The sequence below is a fragment of the Ascaphus truei genome, chromosome 18 (assembly GCF_040206685.1).
Source record: "Ascaphus truei isolate aAscTru1 chromosome 18, aAscTru1.hap1, whole genome shotgun sequence".
Taxonomy (NCBI): domain Eukaryota; kingdom Metazoa; phylum Chordata; class Amphibia; order Anura; family Ascaphidae; genus Ascaphus; species Ascaphus truei.
In genome coordinates, this window is record NC_134500.1 from 24108083 (window position 1) to 24122053 (window position 13971).

A 13971-nucleotide genomic window follows, 5' to 3' on the forward strand; every position below is an offset into this window, starting at 1 on the left:
GAAATCAGCGCAGTTCAGGCGCTTCCTACCTACTGCTGCGACACACTTTATTCGAGCAAATACCCAGTATGTACCTGGCAGATACCTGGAATGCGCCGCTCCTCACCTCTGACAAGCCCCGTTGCATTTGCCTTCCCAGCCTGGGTTCATGCCTGGCTGATGGGCGGCTGATCTGTTAAATGATAATGATTAGGATTTAATAGGCTGCAATGCTTCGCGTGTCTACCAGATGGCATAAATTCATGAATTGTAATGCAGTATATATATATATATATATATACTGTGCAGTATTGTAGCCAGCGGGAATAAAATGCTTCAATCCCTGCCTGGAAAATAACTCAATGCACTCGGGCAGAAAACAGTCACAAACCTCAATACACCCGGGTATACCCGAATTCGTGGGACTAGCCGAGCTCGAATAAAGTGTGTCGCCAGTGTATGTAATAAAAGGGATCTGGGGCAGGAAACATTGTAGCAGAGCATTTCAAATTCTAGTTCCCACAAGTACTTTGGCATACTGTAGCTTCGTCAAAGTAAATTGACTTATCCCAATCTCTATGATACGTGGCTAAAGCAGAACCCCAGTAGGAACCCAGAGTATTTTCACAAACGTATATTTTATTCCCATCAGTGCAACTGCTGTGTTGGTTAAAAAAAAGCCATTGGCAGAGCAGTTACTGTAAGTGCTATACGGTATTAACCCATTAAACCTCAGCATCAAAGGGTTAATTCAATTAGTGTAATACTGAAAAGCAGGTTAACACATTCCATTTCCTCCAGGAGTTATTGGCAGCCGTAAGTTTCGTACATTAAAGAGCACTTATGGTATATGCATAATGAATAAAGAAAATATTTCAGAGAGACAGACGTAAAATGATGCGCGTGAAAAGTCAAGTGCGCATTTCTCTTCGAGAGATAAAAGAAACAATTTATCATACATTATTAAGATTAGCACATTAAGCTCCCATCTGATAGACCCCACTGATGTTACTACACATTACAGAGCTCATACTGCTATCTCACCCAACTAATAAGCCCCACGCCTTCCTTTTTTTTTTATTTATGTAATTTTACTGTTTATGTATTTATTTTTACAAGATTGGTACCATGGGGCTGAGCGGCACTATTTTCGGCTCTGGGAATTCCAGTTTTCAGAAAATATTTAGTGAGGCTGCCATTATTATTTCATGGTTTGTAAAGGGGATTTCAATGGCTGGCCAATGGGAAGCGGAAACGGATGATGTTGCAGTTTCCTCTTGGCATGAGATTTGGCAGCCATTTTGTTTCTCTGGAGGGATATTTAAACACAGTAACTTCACTGGTAAGTGTCTCAGGAATCCCCAGAGGTGAAACCAGCATGACTTCTGGGGGACTCCCTGTTGTTTCATGCCCCCTGAGCGTGTCCAGTATGCATGCATGTATGAAATAATGTTTTTCTTCCTAATTTTCTTAATTTCTCGCTTCTGAGGTAACAATGGTAACTTTTAGACCGCACGGGGTACTGGGGAGAGCTCCATTTTAACCTGCAGGACACATTATTTCTTGAATCTCCTAAATGGAGCATCAGAAAACTACAACCAGTCTTGGGGGGAAAAAGGTCAAAAAGAGATCTCTTCAAGCGGACTGCTGTTTTAACCCTTTGAGCAACTATCCGGCACTCGTGAACATGGGCAACGCTCTCCTAAAGCCATTACGTGATCGCTCAGGCACCGATAACAGAATGGGAGGACTCAACTCTCTTCTATCCATTATCACTTCAGATTGCGTCCTGATCTCCGTAGGAGCGCAGGACGTGATCTCCTCCTAAAACAAGCATTTTTTTGAGGGCTGTAGCTACTACGTCATAAGGACATTGTAGTTATGTCCCAGGGCTCTCACAGGGTTAACCCTTTGCGTGTCGGTGGGTCCGTGGCACCAGAGGAGTGCTCACGATAGTGGTGTCACTAATGACAGCACAGGAGTCCTCACCAACATTGGATGAGGTTTCACTGGGGTTTTTTTGTTTTCCTCCCTCTGGATCAATATATAGCAAATACAAACATAGGTTCACCTTGATGGACACGGGTCTTTTTTTTAACCTCATCTACTATGTAACGATAGAACCATTTCTCAGCCAGCAAGATTACGTGAATCGTTCCACACAAGTGCAGAGCACGAGGTCTCCTAAAAGACGAGCAAATGGCAATTGACATAGCTATGACGTCACATGACGGCCCTGGAGTGACTGACCCCATGATGTAGTAGCTACATCATCAGGCACCCAACAGTTTAAGGAAAGTTTGAAACCTTTCTGGAGAAGGGGAAGCCGGCTTCCCCTCCTAAGAATAGGGGACTCCGTGAAAATATCTTATGCTCCGCTACTGTAAACCTTACTAAACATGCTACTTGTGTAGCATCGCTTCAAATAATCCCCATCCAGTTAAAATAACCAGTGCAGGTGATTTACTGTAAAGTAGCTTTAAGCAGCAATCCATTTTATTCACCATAAAACATAACAGTCTCTTATTGTTACCGGTTCAAAGTCCTTTTGCTTCAATTTTTAGAATGTCCCCATTTTTAAAAAATGTATTTAATTGCTGAATTCTAAAGATCTAGAAAATTTGCTTCCCTGGGAAGTTAAAATGGTCAATGCTGCTCACAGATTAACACATGGGTGCGCAAACTGGTGGGCGCGCAGCGATTACAGAGGCCCCGCGCTATTCCCCAAGGCATTTAAATGAAATGCCGGGGACCATGCGAGGCCTCTAACTCACTCTCCATGGGGTGCCTGGACATCTATAACTCTTACATTTCGAGGGAGCCCATGAAAACAACCAAAAGGACTTCTACACCAGTTACATCAGAACTTAACTATGTACAGGTGAGACCCTCCCCACCCCCCACCCTCCTCTGGTTCCTCCTGGAATCTGAAAGTGGAGCACTAGGTCCCTCCTATTTATAACCCAACCCCAACGCTCTATGTCTGGGCAGAACTTAGCCTATGCGGAGTCACTTTGAACAATGTGACCATTACAACATGTTCTGAATACAGGGAGTAAACAGCCCCCTGCCTGGTTACTTTGCTACACTATAACAAAATGGGGTATTACTAGGAGTTCACTCCTTAAATCCCTTAAACTAATTAGGAATCCCACAGGGGTGCTACACAGAAATATATTATATATATATAATAGTTCATATTTTTCTAATGTCTATTTATTTTCATTCTTTTTAAATATTTATTTTTGATCTGATATATATCAGATCAAAAATGAATATTTAAAAAGAATGAAAATAAATAGACATTAGAAAAATATGAACTATCGGGTTATGTTCTAACTTCATTAGAGGTTAATCATTAGTCATTAATGCTTTGACTAATATAGGTCACTTAGGAGCAACATAAAAGTAAATTACAGTATACATTTGTGTAGCATAATGCACTGCTCCCAGGTTTGCTATCTTATTATATATTAGTGAAAGCACTGTATGCCTGTCTGCATCTTCCTGTGTCCCTAGGGGAAATCTCATTGGTCCCTTGGCCCGCCCGCCCCCGCACACCTCTCATTGGCCTGAGGCGGAGTGACGACACACACACACACACACACACACACACACACACACACACACACACACACACACACACACACACACAGCTCTCTTACCCGCCGGTCTCGGAGGCTCATCTCCTGCTCCCTTACCCTCCGGCCCCAACACACCTCATCTGCACCCTTCACCTCTCTGTCCTCTCCCCCCCCATCACACTCACCTCCCCCCCCCCCATCACACTCACCTCCCTCACCCCACCGGCACTCCACTCACCTCACCTCCCCCCCCACCCCGACGGACGGACAGGCAGTGGGCAGGCAGCCTTTAGCTGCCACGCGGCACCTCAGATGGCGGCCCCCGGAAGGACCCCCTTCCTCCCTCGCGGAGTAACTAAGATGGCGGCGGCCGGAAGGAGAGGTGATGTGTGTGTGTGTCACTGTGTGTATGTGTGTGTGTGTGTGTGTGTGTGTGTGTGTGTGTGTGTGTCACTGTGTGTGTGTCAGACACTGTAGGGTGGGGACCGGAGCTACGCATGGGGGGGGGGGAGCGGAGAGAGAGGGGGGAGCAAAGAAACATACAGGGGGAGTGGAGAGGAGGGACCCACAAATTTTAAACAACCCACCCCCCCCTGTCCACTGCCCCCCCTCCTGTCCACTGTCACCCCCCCCCCTCCTGTCCACTGTCACCCCCCCTCCTGTCCACTGTCACCCCCCCCTCCTGTCCACTGTCACCCCCCCCTCCTGTCCACTGTCACCCCCCCCTTCTGTCCACTGTCACGCCCCATCCTGTCCACTGTCCCTTCCCCCTCCTGTCCACTGTCCCGTCCCCCTCCTGTCCACTGTCCCGGCCCCTCCTGTCCACTGTCCCGTCCCCCTCCTGTCCACTGTCCCGTCCCCCTCCTGTCCACTGTCACCCCCCTCCTGTCCACTGTCACCCCCCTCCTGTCCACTGTCCTCCCCCGTCCACTGTCCCCCCCGTCCACTGTCCCCCCCGTCCACTGTCCCCCCCGTCCACTGTCCCCCCCGTCCACTGTCCCCCCCCCTCCACTGTCCCCCCCGTCCATTGTCCCCCCCCGTCCATTGTCCCACCCGTCCACTGTCCCCGCCCCGTCCACTGTCCCCGTCCACTGTCCCCCCCGTCCCCTGTCCCCCCCCTCCTGTTCACTGTCCCCCCTCCCCTCCTCTTGTCCACTGTACCCCCCCTCTCTTCCCCCCCTCCCCCCCCTTTTCCCGCTCTCTCCCCCCCCCCTTTTCCCCCTCTCCCCCCCCCCCTTTTCCCCCTCTCTCCCCCCCCCCTCTCCCCCCCTTTCCTAGCGAGAAATTTAACTCACGGGCAACGCCGGGTCTCTCCGCTAGAGACTTTCATAAAGTACCTAACACGACACATTATTAAACCTATAACTATTTGGAGCTATGTTATTTGGAATCTAATTCGGATGTGGCAATGCAGAACGTTACATTACTGTTACATCTGCGTAACTATAGGGATTTAAACTATTGCCGACGTAGGAAATAAACTGAATACATGTCCCTGGATAACCCACAGACATCTGGCCTCCTTGCTTCGCCCCTCTGAATCACAAGCTCTTCCTTCAAAACAGCTTGTGATACTGTACCATTGGCATCAATATCATTCATAGCCTTTTTTGAATTTTATTTCGATCTCCAAATTTTACAAGGTGTTCTGTATGATCAGAATAGAAATAAGATTCTCCAATTACCACCCAAAGGATTCCGCAAAAGGTCATCAAATGCCACTCTGCTTACAAGGTAATGTTGTCTGACATCCCCATTTGATCGTTGTTGTCATGATAATGTCATGTCATGAGATATTATGTATTTTAATCCATCTGGTGCTTCAAGGGTTAAAAAAAAGTACAACTTGGGTTTAAAAATGCCATATATTGGGTTGTGAGATGTCCAGGCTTGTAATGGGTATGTACTTGTCTTCAAAGAGAGGTTAATTGGGGGTGCCTATCCTGTATGGGCTCACATAAAAGGGCCAGATGGGTTGTATATTGCTACAGAGTCCAGATAAGGGCAGTGTCTGGAAACTTGGGAATACAATATTGCCCCTGTGGCAACGGTCTATAAACATGCTTTGTTTTGTTTGTTTAAACAGCTGAGCTTCAAAGTACTCTATGGATGACAGGGGCGTGAAGGTATCAAACCAAGAGTGGCTTTATTAAAAATGAGAATATCCTGTGATGTCATTTCCTCTGCATAATAAAAGTAACAAATCTGTAACTGTGTCACGGAGGGGCACGTGCTGACATCACACACTATGTTTAAAAGATTATAAGGAACAGATATTAAAGCTGCAGTTCAGCTTTTTTTTTTTTTTTTTAATTTACTTTTTTTACTTCAATAGTTTCATGTGTGCAATCTCTAATTACCTAAAGAACTGTATAGCTGCAGGTCAATTCGTTCTCCATGTATTGATAGGCGAAATTTGGTGACATAATTAGTGAAGGGATCTGTTTTTCTTCTGCTTCTGTCTCTCAGTGGAAGCTCATGAATATTCATGAGCACTCCTGCACTGACATGTGCTAGAGGGAGGGCAGGGCTGACAAAGGGGTGTGCCAGGGCTTGTGACAGGACATGAAGGGGCAGTGCCTTAGCAAATGGCTGTTAAAATAGAATACAAGAAAATTGGTCTTTAAAAGTTGTTTTTTTTTAAAACAGAAAATGCTAAAAGTATTTTTTCTTACTACAGAACTGATTTATTAAAAAAAAAACACACATGCAGGATATTGACTGAACTGCAGCTTTAATGCCACTTAAATTTAGGATTAAGATGGTCGTGTTTAGTCTCATTGTGTCCGCCATGAGTGCCTGAATGTATTTACGTGTGTCACGTGTGTAAGTATTACAGAAGTGAAGTTATGAGTGCAGTTATATACTGAGGCACAATTCAAACGTCGTTGGTAAGAGTTTTTTCCCCTCTGTCGTAAAACCATCAATCTTGCAGCTGATTTACTGCAGGGCGGGCTTATGTGGTTTACATGGGAAGAAAGAATATTTAAGTCTGAGCAAAGATTATTATAATCAGATATCTACAGAGGTGTATCTGAGACCAGATATGGAATCTCTCACGTCTTTACAAGTGACCTCTCTGGGAGAAAACATATATGTCATAGGGTGATGTATAGCGTTTCTTTTGTTTTATCCTTTTATTTTAAGAAGTGTTCTGCATTTAATTGTAACTGTTTCTTGTAATCTTTATTCTGTAACCTAAGCAATATATATATATACATATATACATATATATATATACATATATATATATATACACACACATACACATACATATACACACACACATTTAATAAGTAATGCTTTGGGCTCTGAATGAATTGTTGCAGGCTCTGGAGAGAGTATTTACATTTCCAGACACATTTTGCTACAGCTGATGTGTGTGTTAAAGTGCATAGTTTTTTCTATAATAAACAGGGACCTGGGGCCCTCGCAAATATTAATTTGACATCTTTTGTTTGCATAACTACCTCAGGTGGTGGAAGTGTATAAATATGATTTGCAATTGAGTAGTGCTTAATATTAACTCACTGGAGGTACCATGCGCAGGCGAAAGGCGAGTTGGCTAGAGTAGCCGTGTGTATTAACCCTGGTTGCATATCTAAGTAACTTGCTCACTTGTGTGCTGTTCGTGACGGTGGTATATTGGGACGGATTTAGGGGAGATGTTAACTTGCCTTTGCGAAGTGAAGGGTGGGGCGCTTGCGAGCGCGAGTATTAACCCTCGTCCTGTAGAGGAGATATTGTCTATTTGACGGATCTCTGCGGAGGTGAAAGGTGGGAGCACTTGCGAGTGCCAGTATTAACCCTTGTCCCGTATGCAGGTCCTGTGCTCGCAGGGTGCCGTATGTGTTCTCAGAAAATGCTCCCACTTAGTTTCCATGGACTGGTTTTAGATATTACTACCGTACAACATACTGCTAGTACATTTTATTTGGTTACAAGCATGTGCTTAAGGAGAAGCTCAGTGGTAATATTATTGCTTTTAAACTGGGTGAGCCCGATTCCAACACCTTTATCAACTCTCTTTGGGGGTATGTATGTAAGCATGCATGCATGTACTGTATATAGCACATCTATGTACATACTGCTTTTCAGCATTAATACATGTGACATAATATAACATAATGGGAATAAGAGCTACAGATATTCAGTCCAGTAACAGTAACATTAGGAAAAGGAGCCCCGGCCAGGAAGAGCTTACAATCTCACATTGGGCAATTCACGGACTCCCAGTCCTCAGAAATCCAAAGTAGATCATAAGCTTTACAGGACAGAGGCTAATTTGGCACTTATGCTACAAACTCCACTGACTTCAATGGATCTTTCTGTGCAATGGCTCCAGGCCGTTGTAAGGGCCATTGTGTCTTCAAAGTACAGCACTGCGTACACTCCGCATATATTGTATAACACAACAATGTATTCTCAACTCCAAATCTCTCCAATGTTTAACACAGAGGGTCGGCAGCGACGCTGCACCAGTGTCACTCTCAATCTGTCACATTGTGATCATATAACTCCTCAGGAGTTTCCTCTTACACCACTAGTGCTGTCAGAACACGTCCAGCGCTCCACAGGAGCCCAGAATGCAATCTCTCCTACACAAAGAGCAGAAAGCCATCACGGCATGAAGGTCTGGCTCTCCACGATAGCTACTCCATGGGGAACTCTTGGGCTTATAGTACAACAAGCCTCTGAGAATGTGGTTTGCAACACCTCCCTGTGCTGTATATAGATGAATGCAGGATGAAGCACAGCAAATTCAATGGAGCTGGTTTACATCAACCCTAGCATAGTGCATTACAAACCATTACTCGCCAAGACCACTTACATTTAGTTGCTTCTGTCAGTATAACGGCTTCCAGACATCGCTGCTGATTATACGCAGAGGAGCAGCAGTATTGACAACTGGCCAGCTATTGTTTTGTAGACTGTCTGCCCTGCAAAATGAGGGAAAACATATATAAAGCGTTTTCCAGCAGCCAGATGCTACTGCGGTGATGAAGTGAATTACACATTCAGTAAGAATGTGTGAAAAGTAAAAATAGAACAGTCGGCGCTCTCGCTTAACATCAAAAATAGCAAGTGATTGCAAAATAGACAAGCGTTACAGGCCAGAAAATACACAAACAAAATACTGTAGCTGCACATCCTGCAAGTATAAATAGGCAACACTGTGCAATACAAATATTTTCAACCACAGACCCAGACAGGCCAAAATATCAGAGAGGTTCAGGTTTAAAAAAAAGCAATTCCTCTCTACAATATATTATTATTATTATTTTTTACACCCACCCCCCAAATTTTAACATGGTTGAAAGAAGGTGGTCTTCGTAGCTGAACCAAGTTATTTTCAGCTCTGGGAACCCCTGTTTCCAGAGATATTCAGTGGGGAAGATTCTGCGTATTTCTCCCCACTGGGGGGGGGGGGGGGTGTTGGGGAAATGGAGATTTAAATCTCCCAAGTGATGCGGGCCGATAAGAAATCGCACCATCCTCTGCCGTAGTTTCCCCTTGGCCCGCGTGATGCAGGCGATTTAAAGAATCAGATCGTTACCGGCAGCACCTTCCCTGGGTAAATAATGATTGCAGTTTAGTTGCAGAGACCCCCGATTCTCACCCATGTTTAAAAAATAAACACATTTTAAAAAAGGAATGCGACTTGGCCCTCTAAAAACAAAGACAATGCAGGATAAATCAGGAGTAGTATGTTGAATGAGGGTTTCCTCAACGCCCTGATATTTGCCAGACTGTCTCACTACAGCGACTTCTAATCGTCTGTAAGAAGCAACTGGATAAGCAAATTCTGCCTGTGGATTTTGCCAGAGGTTATTACAGCGAGTCAAGGGCGTGAAGGAGTGGGCACCACAACAAAATCGATATGCAATTGGAAACCCAACTCACCCATAGTACATTATGAAAAGCACATACATATACTCCAAGTAACAATGTACCTCATGGATATAGGTCGGATTAATTGCACATCAAGCAAGTGACAGAAAGGACTATGGCCAAATTAATGAATGGAACTCTACAGAAGAGGCTTCATAGGACATTAAATAGGGCGCTACAGATGTAGTGTGTGACATCTTTCCCCTAAGGATAACAACATATAATGGAAAATGTCGGTGTCCATAGGATTTAATGGCAGTGGCGGTGCAGAAAATCCTAACATGTTTATTTATTTATAAAACCTTTTACCAGGAAGTAATACATTGAATTACCCCTCGTTCTCAAGTATGTCCTGGGCACAGAGTTATGACAACAAATACACGGTTATAAATACATAGTTACATGAAATGAACAGGGATATACATTATACACAAGACATTGCATGCACAGTTAGAGATAATATATATTATAGGCGTATGTAACAGTTACAGTCCAGATTAAAATGTGAGACAGCTTTAGTTTTGAAAGAACTTAGACTGGTGGTGGCTGTGAGAGTCTCCTGTAGGTTATTCCAGTTTTGGGGTGCACGGTAAGAGAAGGAGGAGCGGCCGGATACTTTGTTGAGCCTTGGGACCATGAACAGTCTTTTGGAGTCAAATCTCAGATAAGTGCTGCTTGTGGTAGGGGTGAGGAGCTTGTTCAGATAGGTCTATCCCACCCAGAGAGGATAATGAAGCTACACTAATCTATGGCAAATGTATGAAAGTGTGTAGCTGTATGAAAAGGACTATTATCATTTATTTATAGAGTCACAACATATTCCGTAGCGCAGTACAATGACTATCAATTTCTAAAGGTTTAAAGAACTTTAATGAATTCATGAAGGGATCCGTTTATTAGTTGGATGACAAAGGTACCTCGTTCTGTAAAGTAGGTCTATTACAAAGCAGAAATAAACTAACAGTCTAAAAAGGCTACAAGAACAACTATGGATCAGGTATTTTTTTTTTTTTTAAATAAAGAAATTAGATTTAAGAAATATAATATAAAGTCTTATTCTACAAGAAAAGATGCTCATCTTAAGCATCCATTTAAATCTGCAAACTTTGGCAAAGGTAAATGATATGGAACATTTTAACTGCACACAATACTGATATATCTGCTGTACCGTAAAAAGATCACACTGAAAACCGAGGCTAAATGCCAAACAATTGTGTGTCTCACAACAATGAGTCAGACCTAACGCAGCCAACAAACAACTACATTCAAATCTTGCTATAGCGAGACGTCCCCTGCAGGCTGCGATTTCGATTTAAGAGAAAGGTCACAACGCACATGATACACTGTACGCTCCATGTAACGTTTGACTGGTAGTAGCGCCCTATATCCTAACGAAATTAAAGCGGAAGGAAGAAGTGAAGAAATACTCAGGCATTCCCAAGCAATCCTTTAATATTCACCATGCTTTGCTTTTATATCCATCCCTATATAATTGTTTGTGCTAGCCATCCACAATACATTTGCATTTCACTTTGGAACCAATTGGATCTACATGAATTAATGCCACCGTGCATCCTAACAGCAACGACCCCCCCCCCCCCTTTTTTTTGATCCATGATTGAAGCCAAAGGGGCTCACCGGAGCTGAACCGCATTATTGTCAGCCCTTGGTTCCCAATATACATACCTGTAAAAAATATACTGCTGGTACTTCCTGGTATTTAACCCCCCACCCCCTGACATCAAGCAGGAGCTGCAACTTCCTATTGGTCTGCGTAATGCAGGAGATTTCAACCGTCATTGGTTCACCTGGACACACATTCACTTGAATTTCCTGATGGGGCTGCTTTATATTGCAGGGTGGTGGAACTGCAACTTTGTGTTGCATACTACAATACATAGCAGTGGTGAGTAAAACCACATACAGTACAGTATGTCCAACCATTTGCAATAGAATATATACACACAAACACACAAACGCTGTACTCGGCATAACATATGCCGATCTAGGAAATCTGAAAGGTTATTAAACATTATTCTTTGTTTTCACCCGTCCATTTAACACGTCCATGCAACACGTTGCTGTCTCTTGCCCACCTTACTCTTTTCTCCATCATGCCCTACTCCTTTTTGCACTCTCGCCTCGCCTCTCAACCTTAGGCCGCGTGTATAGTGCCCGCGACGGCTATGCGTGACGTCACCTGTCACCGCTAGCGAAAGTTGTATTTTGCTTTGCGGCAGCGTCGTGGGCGACCAGGCCATTGATTGGTTCAGGAGCTGTCACATGAGGCGACAGCTCCTGAACAATAAAATATTCCCGCTGCAAAAAATCGTGTTGTCACGTCGCTTTATTCTAATCTAACACTCCCCCTGTGATTTATGACTGTTTATGAGGTGTTAAATAGTCCCTGAATTTTAGTGATGTGTGTGTGTGTGTGTGTGTGTGTGTGTGTGTGTGTGTGTGTGTGTATAAATATAAATTGGTAAAGAGCCCACAGTGTATACAGTACAGTGCTTTACAAAAGGTGTGTGTGGAGTGGGAGTATATATATCAATGGTGTGGGTTGGTGTGGAAATGTAAGAGGCTGTAGCATTACTAAAAGTGTGTAGATACTATGTGGTCCCTATTGGTATATAGGGATGGAATTACATAGAGTATTTGTATGTGTAAGAGACAGCTGTGTGTGCATATATAAATAGCGCAGTATGTATGGACACACACACACACACATATATATATATATAATATATATATCAAATTAATGTCTAGGAGGCGCAAAATACTTCAGGAAAATAATTGTAAGTGATCAGGCATAGTAATATAATCTGGGGATTTCAAAAATCCTCACAGAAAGCTTCTCAAATCCTCGGTCTCCCTTAAACAGAAAAGCATAAAGAGAAGGCAAACAGTGTTTATATAAAAAGAAATTTAAAAAAATGTTGGACTGAGCAAAACACGCAAACAAAATGAATCACACTCACAAGATGCCCACTTTTCCTACAGCCTGCTGGGTCCCAAGTGTGGAATGATGCTTGCACACCACGCCCTTGCTGGTCCGGTGCTTGGCTGTGCAACAGAGATTTCTAAAATTCCACCAACAGTCTCTACGGCAAGCTCGAAGTTCCAATTAGGAATTCAAAACCCCACGCGTTTCACCGACCCAACGGCTTCTTCAGGTGCTCTGATACAATGTCCTGAAATTCCCTCTCTTATAGCAGTTTAAATGTCATTTTAATTGATCTAGGAAAAAAAAAAACTCATATCAAATGATATGAATAAGAAATGTCCATAGGGAAGCAGAATATTTGTAGTAAGATAACGGACATATTTTAAAGCAAATGCACTAAACGCTACACGTTTATACACAGTTATTTTTTAAACAAAATGTTAGTCCTATAAAATCGATACGGAAGTGCGGCCATTCATCGTGATTTTTTTTTTAGTAAATACACGCCTCCACTTAAGGAAGCATCGCAATACTTTACAGTTAAACAAATTAAAATGAAATACAATGGTTTTGTTAAACAGGGAAAGCCAGAAGGAAGAGGCAAGCCTTACACCGAGCCCGAAACCCTGGTAAAATAGATATAAACCTGAGCTCTGGCGATAGCGAGAATCTGAAGCTGCACATGAGAAGGCCGTCCACACAGTACATAACCCTTGGCACGGAGAGGCGGACCCCCACTGAGGACCTGAGATTATAGCCAGTATCCCTCTACAGCTTCAAACGAAACTGCAGATAGACAAGCCCTTGACCTTACAATGTTTTAAAGACCATTAGGACCAACTTGAACCGAACCCAGAAGATCACTGGAAGCCAGTGCAGAACGCTTAAAATGGGAGTGATATTCTCAAAGCGAGAAACACGTCTCAGCACCTGAGCTGCAGACTTCTGCACAAGCTGCAGCCTCCACATCAGGCATATCAGTAGTTTTGCAAATAAGGCATTCCCGTAGTCCAACCGCATAGACACTGTGACAGAGTCACCGACTCAGTAGGCTGGAATGGAGGGTATGTGTACCGTCCAGTACTCAACCAGTGAAACCTACTTCTGGAGAACTGTATGCACCTGCAGCCTAATTAAGCAGGATTCCTGAGAGACTGCAGGTTCAAAAAAAGCAGGAAGAGATAGAGAGAGAGAGTGAGTGACTGTTTTCCCCAGAGAAGGTTGGGGAGATAGAAGTGCTCCCCAGCTGCGGAAGCAGGTATAGAGGACCTACAGAGGAGTTCTCTGGGTTCAACGTGGAGCTGAGTTCCCTTAGGAAGAAATGAGGAGAGACCGTACTGAAGCAGGGACGTCTGCTCCAAAAAGGACTAAGATAAGCAAAACCCTAATTATTGTATGCAGTGACTGTGTTACACTGTGGCATATGCCTGGGAATGTTTTGGATTGGGAACCAGCGTAGCTGCCCATGCAGTTAGTGAGGGCAAAAGCTATGGTGTAGTTAGCTTTCCCTAAAGGGAATAGGTGTTTATTTTCTATGATTTGGTCTTCTTAAAGGGACAGTGCACCCGG

General features: G+C 43.7%; 1 protein-coding gene across 5 annotated transcripts in view; it reads right to left on the reverse strand.

Annotated features, from left to right (window-relative positions):
* The window catches only part of OTUD7A (OTU deubiquitinase 7A), a 291540-nt gene that overhangs the window by 211981 nt on the left and 65588 nt on the right, over positions 1–13971 (reverse strand). For 4 of the 5 annotated variants that reach the window (XM_075575886.1, XM_075575882.1, XM_075575883.1 and 1 more), the window contains exon 2: positions 8395–8503. The exons of the other annotated variant lie outside the window; for it this stretch is intronic. The gene's annotated coding sequence lies outside the window, so the exon portion shown is untranslated. The remainder of the gene's footprint in view (positions 1–8394; positions 8504–13971) is intronic. 5 annotated transcript variants of the gene reach the window in all.